At 51.0% G+C, this 12,878-nt stretch overlaps 1 long non-coding RNA gene across 1 annotated transcript; it reads right to left on the bottom strand.

The window, feature by feature from the left end:
* Positions 1 to 6,408: 6,408 nt before the first annotated feature.
* On the bottom strand, positions 6,409 to 7,797 carry LOC121100215. Its single transcript, XR_005831957.1, has 2 exons — positions 7,445 to 7,797; positions 6,409 to 6,544 (listed from the first exon to the last, which is right to left on the bottom strand). It is a non-coding gene; the product is annotated as an uncharacterized LOC121100215 (long non-coding RNA).
* Between the last annotated feature and the right edge of the window lie 5,081 nt (positions 7,798 to 12,878).

Below are 12,878 nucleotides of genomic sequence, written 5' to 3'. Positions count from 1 at the left end.
CAGCCTTCGACCCGCGCCTCCGCAGCGCTCCCGCCTCCGCTTTCCTTGCCGCTTGGGCGGCGCACGCTAGTCCTGCCTGGCTTCGTCTCCGGCCGCGACGCGGGCACCGGCCATACGACGAGGGGCCAGGCGCTGACCGCCTCGAGCCCCCTCGGCCACCCCGCCGTGGACTGCTTCGGTTGCAGATTTGGTGGCTGTCACTGCTTCGCCTTGTTCTATTTTTTCCCTCAATTCCCTTCTAAAAGTAGAGGCTTGGGGGAGGGAAAAGAAAACCCAGTGTAGAAAGGGGCGGTACAAACTGACCTGTCAACGGCGGAGGAGGAAGACCCCCGTTCGGGGCGAACTCTCGAGCCCGCGCAGGGACCGGAGCCCTGGGTTCGCGCGGAGCGGTGCGGCGGTAGCTGTGCCTCAGCCAGGTGTCCCCCCTCGGCGGGGCCCGCGCTACCGCGCCCGCCCCCTCCCCTGGCGCCGCGCTCCCCGCCCCGTCGCCAGGGACCAGGGAACCCCCCAGCTCGATTTTTTGTGCAGTTTCAGCAAAGCTCCGAGGAAGTTGGTCCTTTTGTTCCACTATTTATAGATTGCGTCAACATTGCGAAAAGGAGAAGGCGGAGCGGTGGCCCCTCCCCCTCCCTCCGCCGGCTCCTGGGAGAGAAAAGCCCCAGCACACGACCTAAGTACACAGCGAGCCAGCCGCCTGCCCGCCCCCGGCCTCCTGCTCGCCGCTTCCCCCTCCTAGCCCGGGCCATAACGCTGCCAACCCCGTCACGTGCCCACCCGGGAAAACCAGCTACCCGGTGCTCCGCGCCGCCCGCCAGGCTCCGTGGCGGCTGCGGCTGCCTCGCTCAGCTGTGCGCCCAGCTCGTGGGTTTCGACTGTAGCCCGAGCGTCGCGCACAATGTGGGTACCCACGTCTTAGCCACCCGGCGGGGACCCTTGGTCTGCGGCTCGAGGGTGTGCTCACAAAAGTCCGGCGCTTCCGCCCTCCACAGCGCACCCCCCCCTCCCCGCTTCGGCAGCGCCACCGCCCTGGTCGCGAAGTGTGCGCGCGTTCGGGCCTCGCTTCGGAGCCAGGGGCCTGACTCGTCCCTCACCCAGCCGCTGCGCCAGGCGTTAAGATGCCCGCCCCGACCCTCCCCCGCATGACTGGATGAGGGCGGGGGACTGAAGCTTGCGGAGGTGGCTCGCAAGCTGGTCCGCGGAGCGCGGGAAGCGCGGTGCGGCCGTTTCAGAGACGCACTCTCTACTCCGCAGGTGCAACGAGGCATTGCCCGAGTTCACTTACCGCGTCCGGGACAGCTAGGGACCGAGGAGTTTGCAGACCTAAGCCGCAGTGGGGGAGAATATGGTTTTTGAGTAGTTACTGGAAGTTAGATACGTGACAAAAACATTGGAACTTTCCCTCAAAACCTGATGAAATGATAGGCCCCGCCATACCCCCGAAATGAAACTGAGCTCCCTGCCGGCCTAAAGCCTCTGTTTCTGAGCTCGATGTAAGCAAGGAGGGCGGTAAATACGAGAGGAAGGCCTTACAACAATACCAAGTGCAAATAGCTAGTTTGAGTGTAATTTGCCTTCTCACCTTATGGTCTTTTCCCTAACTAATTTATTTAGATCGCAGTTTAACTTGCCTGAGTCGGAGTAAAATATTTTAGTCCATCAGATCACGGATGGAGGAAAGCCCAGGCTGAGCTGGGACGAGTGCAGGAAATGCGTTGGACCTTTCCGGGCAGCTGGACAGTGTGGTAAACAGTCGGGAAGGGTTATGTTATTTTCTGAGAAGTTTGAAGAGACTGTACCCGTGCGTTCAGCCTCGTTCTGGCTCAAGTGCAGACCAAGGGGGAGTGGGGGCGGGACCTCTGTATCGGCCCGCGCCCGAGAGCCGCGCTTCCTGGCGGTGCACTATGCTTGTCCAAACCTAGGAGCGCCTTCGCACGGGCCACACGGGGCAGCAATAAGCGTGCCACTATTTGACTAACCGTTCCAGGTTTGGGCCTTGTTTGTTTGTTTGTTTTAAGGGGGAGAACTTAGGCCATGGGTTCATCAGTTTAGCAACGTGTGCTTCGCTCGCCATAAAGAGGGAGGTGAGAAGAAATAAAGCAAACTTGTATAGCGGCTGCTGGGTTTGCAAAGCGCGGGGCTAAGCGGATCCGCTGCAAATTGGACGACGTATTGGTCCCCTGACACCTGACGGGTCTCAGAATCTGGTGGGGGAAGTCATTCTTAATCTTACGGCTTTCGTGCCTCCTCTCTCTTCCAAGTTAGTGAAAGGTCCAGGCCGCCCTTCTTCCCGCCTTTCTATTTTGCCTTGTCTTCTGTATGTGAAAGACACAGCCTAAGAAGGCGAATTCGTTTCCGCGCCAATTTTGTTGCATCCATGCCTACAAACCACGTTTCTTTGCAGGAAGAAAATAAGCCAGGGCCTCCTGGTCCTTCCCGCCCCTGCAAATGACAGGGGTGTCCAGGCCTGAGCCTTAGCCTTCCTTCCCCCTTCCCGTTTCGGGCCAAACCGCGGTGTCCCCGCCACTTTGTCGGGACACGTGCCTTTCACCCCCACTTTGTTCTTCCGCAGTCTTTTCAGCTGCGGAGAGGAGGGAGCGAAAGTAAAACGAAAGCGCCCGGGCGCATCAGTCGCAGCTGCTTCCCTGGGTTTCTCTGAGAGCGGCCGTGGGAGGCCAAGGTCTGGGGTGGGGAGGCGAGGGTGGGCGCCGGAGCTGCGCGGAAACTGGGTCGGGGGTGGTCTCCGGAGGGCGTCTGGGGGCTGCCTTGAGCCCTAGCGCTCCTCCTCCCCCTGGGAGAAGCGAATGCCAGTCCAGAAGGGAAAGTTTGGCCTGGGTCTGGAGTTGAAATTCGAGACTGATTAGGGCTGTGCGGAGGGGACGCGGAGGCCAAAGAGTGAGGCGTGGAGGCTAGCGTTGGCCCCTGGAGGCGGATCCCAGGGAGAGGCCTGGGCGAGCGAATGCGCACAGAGGCCGCAGAGGCCCACAGAACTGTTGATCCACTGAGGTTGGATAAGCACCCAGACTCCCCGCAAAAACCATAGTTCTACGTGGTATAAAGATTTCAGGAAACTTTGGTGACATCCTCTGCTCCCGCCCTCACCGCGGGGACAAAGGAGGCCTGCGCAGATTTGGATGAGGCGCGCGGCCCGTGTGGGCGGCCTTACGGGCCGCAGACTTTTTCAGTTAAGACGCGGCTTGACAATATCTTCACGAGGTAAAGGTAACCCCCACAACCATCTCTTAGGGATGGCAGCCAGTCCCAAATTGCGTCCTCGCTTCCCCACCCACCCCCGCAGTGAACCAACAATGGAACAGTGGCCTGCTAGAGGCTCGTTCTGTCTCCCCAGCGCATACACCACACACACACACACACACACACACACACACACACACACACAATGCCAAACGCCAGAAAAGCACCACCTTACCCTAATAAACTAACTTTATTTAATAGTACATTTGTTGTAGCAGTATCTGTGGGTTCTGGCAAGTGTTAAAAAATCATTTGATCCTAAATGAGTCGAATGTGGAAACAGTTTTCTGTGCGAGTAGTTGGGTCTGTGCTTTATCTCACTGGCACCTACGGCACCGGGCAGCCCACAGCTGTTACATCTCTAGCTGGTAAGATGCACTTTCTCATCGCGCTCTTTCACTCTTTAAATAGAGAGACTTGGAATTGTGTACTTGTTTACGTCGTTTAGATCCCGCATTGCTGGTTATTCATTTCACCAAGGTGACTTTAAAACAGCTGTAATTTTAAAAGATGCGAAACTGAGTTCGCTTAGGCGAGCTTCGAAAGGCAGTCTTGGTTTCCTGCTAATGTTTTGCTGTTAACAGGCAGTAGTCAATCCCAGACTAGCGTTGTTCGTTTTTATTCCTTCCTTTTTCACCACAACTGCAAATACCAGAAAGTTCTAACTGTAAAAAAAGACGGCCTACTCCACCCAAATTTCTTTATACAATGTTGAGAAGAGAGCTACAGGTGAAATAGACCCTTAGGCTTATAGACCCTTAGGCTACCCTTTTGTAAGGACCATCTATTTCCTTAAAAAATATTTATCAGAAGCTGTTTTTAACGCAGCAGACTGATAAAAATCCCTGCTTTCACCATGCTCGCCCTTTGACTTCATAACTGACCACCGTTCTCACTTTCTTGCAAGTTTTTCCCCTTGTAACTCATAGCTCTGAAACAGAGGTTCCATCAGGTTATCTTGCTTACCTGGGCGTATGTAATTAGGAAGTTGGTCTGTTCTCCACCCCACTTAAATAAAAAGTACATGCACGGCTTTGAAAGCAGCAGTTGTCTTTATTCCGCACCCCCCCCTTTTTAAAATAAAACTCCGCACACGCAAATGTAGATTTCCTGGTCTAGGTTGAAAATGCAGCACCTGAAACGTTACCAGCCCGGGCAGTCGCTTGAGCCATCGAAAGCCCAACCTTGCATACTCCACTGGAACCCGCACCAGAAACCTCGATTTGGAGTCCAGTTTGGAAACAAATCTGTGCTTTTCGCGGTGAAATGGGAACTTGCCCAAGCGATGCATCTGGCTTTAGATTTTATGGGGAATATGATCTGGAAAAGGGAACGCCTGCTTCAGGCGTGGCAACATGCCCCGTGCGGATCCCTAGGGGTTCCCTCCAGCAAACAGTGCGCGGGGCCTCGACCCGCAGGGCCTCAGCCAACCTCTGGGCGCCCTGGTTTGGGTTAACCCCACACTAGCGCTCTCTCTTCCCGGCTTCGCCTGGGGTCGCTCTTAGCGGCTGAAGAAGCTTTTAGACTAGAGGAGAAAGTTTGAGGCCGAGATCAGATGTCCTTAAAGGGGCTGGGAAAAGGGAGAGGCTCTTCGAAGTGAGTGCCAAGGAACTCGGACACCCCGCTCTCCACGCGAGGCGAAGAAAACTGTCCTGGGCGAGCACAAGTGTTCCCCAGACTTTGCCAGAGTTTCGAGGATCCAGCAGTAGCATGGCCCCCACCTCCGCCCACCACTAGTTCATTTCATAATCCCCTCCCTCCAGGTTGCGTTAGGCGGGGACCTAGGCGGAGTGGGGGTAGGGTGGGAAGTGGGGTTGGGGTGAGGTGTGGAGTTTGAGCGTTCTCTGTGTAGCTCTCCCTCGGCTGCGGAAACCTGTAAGGGGTTAAATAGCGCGGCGGGGTGGGCGTGGGGAGTGGTGCCTGTGTTCGGCCCCGACGGGCGGGAGAAGCGGGGTGGGAGTGTGGGATCCCGGAAAGGGCCGGGAAAGCGGGGACCAAGGGGGGGGCGTGTGTGAGGCGAGGGCTTCTGCAATTGGGGGCTGGTTTCAAGGAAGATGCGGGCGGTAATGGGGATGGGCCCGGTAGCCGAAGAGCCAAGCACTGGTTAGTGCGCGTCTTGGCCCCTCTGGACAGGATGAAGTCAGGAGACCTCTCTGGCATCGAGCTCTGACCCGCGGAGAAGATACTCCCCCTTGGGCTCACTCCGCGAGCGGGGCTGGGCGGGCGCAGGGAGGCTGGCGGAGCGCCGCGCGGAGCCCGGGGCGCTGAGGTCGACAAGTAGCCTTCGGAGCGGGCGGCGGCCCTTCTCCAGTCTACGTGGAAAAACTCTTTTGAAAGAGCAACCCCTCGGCAAGCAGCCCTTTAGCCCTGGTGAAGTAGACAGAAAGGGACTCAGACTATAAGGGAAGTTCAGTTTAGAACTTCCCACAGTTTCCAAGTTTGTCAGGCGACTGGGAATCTTCATGCCTCTGGAAGAGTTGCGCCCATTTCCCCTTCCAGAACAAAACTAAAGTTTTCCTCCAAAGGAAGGCTGAAGGGCAGGCCCCACGTGGGACCCGAGCAGCCCCAACAGCTGACCTAGGGCTCGCTTCTCCCGGCGCGCCGGGGAGCGTCCGTACTGAGCAGCCCCGGGCGGGAAGCGCGCGACTCCCGGCGCGCTCTGCGCTGGGCCGCTCTGCGGCCCGGGCGTTACAGCAGGAAACGCTTCGTCCCGTTTTCTGTCTCCCAGTCAAAACATTTGGCTGAATCTCGAAATAACTTTTTTGATAGTCCGGAAAAGAAACACGACAAATAGACTCACCATCAGGCTTGCGTCAGAGAACCATTTCCTCTGGACTATAGCAAGATTGGTTTTTTCATTAGTTGCAAGAACTGAATTTTTGATGATTTACCTGCCTGCTGGAGCTCCTGGGTTTATTCTCCGCCTCTCCTTTCCCACTTCATCTGGTTGTCAACTCCTTTCTTATTTTTTTAAACTCAATTACACCGTATCCATTGTAACGTATGTAGCCGCTAGTCTAACTCAGCCTTTATCAATGGTCAATAAAAGCCACAGTGTTTGCATAACTCTCACAAAATGGGTCATGTTTTCGGTTCCTTTGATCCACAGCGACGGAGGTTTTGTTTTGCATGTTCTTTCCTTTCCTTTTTTCTTTCTTTCTTTCTTTCTTTCTTTCTTTCTTTCTTTCTTTTCTTTGGTTCATCGCGTTCAATGATGGTACTCTTCTCCCAGTTACAAGTTCCTCTCCTCCCAAACAGTTCGGGATTTCTTTTTCTTTATTCTTACAGGGACCTAAAGAGTTAGGAGAAATTCAGCGTTTGCTGACTCACCTTCACTTTTTTTTTACCAGTCAGGATTAACACTAAACGATGTAATCGGTTAAACAAAACAGACTTTAATATCATTAAACATGGATCTCTCCATTAACCTTGGCAATTATGTCACTTCGAAGAAGGAAGTAATAAAAACGAAATTCTTGCGAATAAAATATAATTATGGAAGCTATCCATTTGAGGTCCGGATGCAGAAGAAGGAGGTTTCCGTCTTTTAAAAGAGAGCTCTTATTTATAAACAATGATTAATATGAAATAAAATGGGTAAAACCAGCCCCAACAGGGTGCATGGACATAGTGGGTACTCAATGAATATTTAATCTCCTTCTTTCCCTTTCTTCTCTCCATCACTGGAAATTTTGGCAGGAGGTACAGAGTCCCAGTGGCTAAGGAAATTATGCTCAAAGTTCGCTTCTGGTTCATGTAATCTCCACTCACTTAAAAAAAAAAACACGTCACAAAATTTATCCAGGGAGCTTTAATAGCTTATTAAAACTTAATGGAAATAGCTAGAAAAAATAAAAAGTATGGTGATTACACACATATAAATCCGAAACACACTAAATTATTTCAAACTTTTCAGTGGCTGTAGTAGGTAACTATTACCATTTGATTTCGTTTACCGACTTCTACAGTAAAAACGAAAATTGTGGGCTCCTGCTCACTTCTCGCGTTTCTGCTAGAGCAGCCTTCACCCACAAACTGATCTATCTCGACTTCATATTTTTTACAATGCAAATTTTATCTGGACCCTGTTCAGTTATCCACATTTGAGACTTGTGCTCATTTTTTTTCTTTTAAAAAATAAAATGAGAAAATAGAGAGGAGGTTGTAGCACTCACGGGTGGAGAAAACCCACCTGCCCGCTCCTCCTGCCTTGGTTGCGCAGTCGCTGGAGGTCTCACAGAGTCGCCGGGAGCGGCTTTGCGGGTCTTGCGCAGGCACCTGGTCCAGAAGTGTTTTCTTTGGGGCCCATTCGCCGGGAGTAAACAGTTACGTTGGCAACTTTGCGCTGCACTTTAAGAGAACTCCCGCACGCTCGCGTCCGCTTACAGGCTTTCCTGCCTCAAATGATTAAGTATTTAAAAAGTGTTCCACGCAGCCTTTCTTCTTCTAAATGTTGAGGCCAGTCACGGCGGGTGACCTTGGAATCTGCTGCGGGTCTCAGCCTCCTGGAGAGGGGCTGCGTCGCCCTGCGAGCTGGCGACAGTGGCATCTAATTAGTACGTGGCGTGGCTCCCACAGACGTGAGTGCGTGAGCACAGTGCGTGCCTCTCGAACGCTAACCCAGGTTCCAAGCGCCGTACGTGAGGAAAACTTGGGGCGCTAATATCTTCTCTCAGGACAAGCACCCTTGGGGGATCTGTGGAGAGGACGAGGGGGCTCAGTGGTGGCTTTGGGACCAGGACTTTGCTTTTGCGATCTATTAGGTCGTTCTGGAAAACTACACCATACATGAGCATATATAAATTTCTCCCCGCCCTCCACTCCAGTGGTCTGCAAGCCCCGGGTGCGAGTGCAGCTCCTCCAGAGTCTCGCACCGGGGGCCCGCTCGTGCGGAGCCGGAGGCGGGACGCGGAGGTCACCGTCAGGTCAGAGCCGCGGATCTAGATCAGAAGTGAGGGGGGGGAAAATCCGGGTCCAGCTGGGAGCTGCTGTCTGGGGCTCAGCCCTAGCCCCTCAAAATCCTTCCTACAGCGCAAAAGGAGTGGATTACCAAAGTTTGAGCAAACGACGCCACACCTGAGGGGCCCGCAGAATCACTTGCTTGCCTTTCGTGGGGGTCCTGGCATCAGTGCGACTAGAGCATGTTACCATTTTTGCAAACTGAGACTTGAAGTGAGCCCCGGACCTCCTCCCCACCCCCGCGGCCCAGGAGCAACCCCAGGGCTTTCCGGTCTGGAGGTCAGGGGTCCCGGCAGGCCCAGCACCGAACGACGCTGTCTGCAGCCGGGCAGCGCGGACGGCGTCGCGCACCGAGCCCAGGGCACTGGGGAGCGGCGGCCGCGGGAAGCCCACGCGGGGCTGGCGCAGCAGCGAAGGCCGAGGCGCTTTCAGCCTCGGCTTGGAGCGAGGGGCACGCAGGGGGAACCATTTCGCGAGCTTCGAGGCGCAGGCAAGTGTGGCGGGGAAGGGATAAGGGGCAGGAACGAACTCTGTTCTCGTCAGCGATCTTGCTGCGTCCGCGGTTAGCAGGGGCACGCGGGGTGAGGGTCGAAGGACCCCGGTAGCTGTGAGCAGGAAAGGTGGGCCTCGCTGCAGCGACCAGGAGTGTCTCCCGGTCAAGGGGGTGCAGCGGCCTTCGCCTCATGGCTGTCACACGCAGTCTGGCCACAGGTCATACAGTTGGGCCCCGTCAAACGCTCAGCGCGGGTCTGTGCAGATGGCCTGATGGCAGGGAACTCCCAGACGTTGGCCTAGACGCCGAATCCACAAGGGTATTTCCAGGCCCCAGCGGCCTCTGGGCAGGGGTTAGCTCAGAGTCAGGTTTCTTCTTTCACCGGAAGAGAACTACACAAGTTTCCCAAATCTGCAATCAATGAACTCAGGGCTGACTGTTCTCCTAGGATCTTATAGGTATTTTTGCTTGTAGAAATGAATTTTGGGACTATTTTCTTTTCCTCAAGTGAGGTGGTCACAAAGACAAAAGGTGGGTTATAGGCCTGGGAAGGATTCATCCCCTGTTCGTGTGTGTGCCTCCTTCTTGGGACATTGTGTGTTCTCCACACTCCTGGGCTTGCTAGGGGGGGATCCTGCACTGAGCTGAGGAGGTGGGCTTCCCAGCAGGACTAGTCTGACAGGAAGGTCTATCCGCAGACTTGGGAGGGATTGAAGGAGGGCCTGAAAATGACCAAGAGACAGGATCTGAGTGTGTGTGGAGGACTTGGGGTGGTTAGGGTCCCTCTCTCACTATGGGGAGTTTAGTTGCCTTGCCTAAAGAGACAAGGTGGATATGCCCAGTCCAAAGGTGAATGGCACAAGGCTGAAGCTTCCAGAGACTATGTTACTGTCAGAAATCTGTATGTTACTGGCTAAGTTTCTTGTACTGTATTTTAAGATTCTTTCCATTTGTTTTCCGTTTACTCTTTAGTCAAGTGGTTTTGAAAAATCTTGCAAAAGGAAATCATTCACTTAACAGATATTTATGGAGAGACTACTGCGTGTCAGGCACAGGAATGGGACAGTGAACAAGATCATTCCTGTCCTCACAGAGCTTACAATCTAATTTTCTTTATATAGAGAAAAAAAAACCAGGCAATTAAAATATGCTTTGAAAAGAGATACATGGACACATCCATGGTGAAGTGAGCATGGTTATTTGGGCCTATTTACAAGGTCAACAACCCTGGAATATTGTGGTTAGAGGACTGGGTGAGGGAGTAGAGAGATAGACTGAGGTGATTGGCCTGGATCCAGGCGAGGAGTTTAAAGGGTAAGGCCTTCAGAGTAGTGGGTGGCCCCGAAAATAAAGCTGAGGAGGCTGTGGTGCTACAGTAGGTCAGATGCTTCCCAGGTTTTTCTTCTGGTGCTAAGAAGGATTCACTTTCATTTTATTAAGGGAGTCGGTATTTCCATTCTAGGACCTGCTGAGGCACATATAAATAAATGAAATGCATCTATCCCTGTTATACCTAGATGACTGACACTTCAGGCCTCTGAAAGAAGAAAACAAAAAACTAATTTTAAGAGAACCATCTAGCAGAAAACTTTGTGAAAATACTGCAATTAGAGAATTGTATTTGAGACTAAACCTTAGACAGTGAAGAAGACACTGTCCTGTCCTCAAATCCAATGGAAGATATGGAGAAATAAATACAAGATGGTTAGCATCCTGGAATATAAAGGGCAGCAGACAAGGCAGGCTTTAAATTCTCAGGAGGCCAGGTCGTAGGGGTGGGGCATTTAGTTCAAGGTAGCGCAGGGAAGTCCCATGGGGAAACCCCAGAGAACATTCCTAGGAAAGAGAAAGCCTTTGTGGGTTGACACAGCCCTTATCCTCTCTGGAAATGTTGGAGTCTTCACAACGTTTGTGAGTCTTAGGCGTGCTATCAGCTAGTAACTCTGTTTCAGAGAGACGTAAGAAAGGTCTTGCAACTAATTAGACTTAAAAAGTGTTGGTGTGATGTCACAGTTATTAAGTATGAAAATACCTAGATACCAATCTTTAACTAGAGCTACTGAATTCCTTCGTAGTGTTGTCTGTAGGGGCAGGAGGGAACAATTCATTGAGCACCTGCTGTGTGACATCGATGTTTCATATATATTGCCTTTTCTAACCCTGATAACAGCTCCATGAAGTAGGTGTTTTTATTTCCATTCTACAGATTAGGAAACTGAGGCTCAGTGTGTTTATGCAAGGTCACTTGGCAAGTAAATGGCTGAGCTATCTGACTCCAAGTCTGTTTTCTCTTCACTCTTCTCACGGAGTCTGTTCCCAGCCAGAGGGTGATGATCCTAAAAAAGAAAATGGGGGTAAGAGAATTCACATTTGAGACTTTGAATCCTTCTGGAAAATATAGGGTTGGGTGAAGTTATAGTATCCCTATACATTATATTTTAGAGTTGAGAATATTAAAATTCTCAAGGGGATCCCAATAATTAGAACACGAGGAATGTTTTTAATCAAGTTGAATCCACACAATGTGATTAATTTCTCTTTCAGCTCCTGCTATGTGCTAAACACTCTCTGAGACTCATTTAATCTTTCAGACAAAGCTGCTGTCTGTCCCTGTATATACAGTACATACACAAATAGCGGAGGCTCAGAAAATTTAAATAACTTGTTCAAGATCACACTAGTGAATGGCAGAGCTCCAATTCAAACCCAGCAATACAGACTACGCTTTTCCACTACTCCATTAGGTATCCTTGATTATGCAGACACTAAAAATTGTGAGTACTTGTTAGTCATTTTATCCCTCCTTGTCCTGTTTTCTCAACTAAAACAGATAGTTATTCTTATCCTGTTTACCTGATGGAGCACTGTTAAAACCCAAAAGCAATTGTTTAGCTTAATTTAATATCACAGGATAAAAAGCATATGAACTCTAATGACAGGTTTATTTTAACAATCTATTGATGGGAAAGAACTTCTAGTCCAGTCGGATCAGATTCTGATGAATTATTATTGTTCTTTGTTTTGTTAATTATTCAATGCCAAACACTTACTGGATGTAGTAAAATTGTACTGAGCCTGTAGATACAGAGATCAGGGAAGTTCCTTGTCCAAAAGGAGCTTCAAGTCTAGTGGGTGAAAGAGACATACAAACAGGTAAATTATGAAAATGTGCTATAACAGAAGCCTAAGGTCTCTTGAGATCCAACAGCATTCTGAGCCTCCCTTGCCCAGGCTAGACTTTTGTCTCCTGAAACATTGTTTCTCAAGGTAGGAAACACTTAAGCAGCTTGTTAGAATCATACCTCCCTCTTGTATAGTCAGATTTTCTGGAGGTGCGGCTTTGCTCTCCATTTTATTTTATTAATTTTTTTTTTTTTAATTGGGGTGCCTGGGTGGCTCCATCAGTTAAGTGTCCAACTCTTCATTTCGGCTCAGGTCATGATGTCAAGGTTGTGACACTGAGCCCCTGTTGGGCTCTGTGCACTGGACAGGGAGCCTACTTAAGATTCTCTTTTTCCTCTGCCCCTCCCCTCCAAATATTTTTAAATTAATTTCTATGCCCAGTGTGGGGCTTAAACTCACTACCCCAAGATCAAGAGTTACACGCTTCTACTGACTGAGCCAGGTGCCCCCATTACTCTCCATTTTAAACAAATTTTCCAATAGTTTTTTTGAAGTCTGCCTAGATTAGCATTTGAAGAAAGGACCTAGACCACTTGATTACAGTCAAGTGGCCCAGAGAAAAACAGCCCCCCAGCCCCTGACAGTGTGCGCAGGGATGAGGTTATACTCTACCAGTGAAAGTTAAGAATCCAAACCCGCTTAGAGAGTGTGTGTGCCAAGGGGTGGGAAAGGTTGACGGGAAGTCTTCAAAGCAGATATAGGTGACGTAAAATATAACACATTAAATGGGAGAACATTTTGGTGAATAGTTTCACCCATGGTTCATTTAAAACTATTAGTGGATGTCACTCAACTCCAGAACATCCGGTTTGACACATGTAGCCAAACTGCCCTCCAGAATGGTTGCAGTGAGGCCTCCTCGTGCCGTGGATGGATGCAAGCCTTGCTTCTCACACCAGAGCTTTACTTTTCACCTGCAATGACATTCTGGCTCTTAATGTTCAGTATTTGACAGGGAGTGCACCACTCTCCTAGCTTTGGGAAGGAGGAG

The sequence above is a fragment of the Ursus maritimus genome, unplaced genomic scaffold, assembly GCF_017311325.1.
Source record: "Ursus maritimus isolate PB19 unplaced genomic scaffold, ASM1731132v1 scaffold_10, whole genome shotgun sequence".
Classification (NCBI taxonomy): domain Eukaryota; kingdom Metazoa; phylum Chordata; class Mammalia; order Carnivora; family Ursidae; genus Ursus; species Ursus maritimus.
Note: the sequence above shows the minus strand (reverse complement) of the source record. Positions and strands in the feature narration are given on the sequence as shown.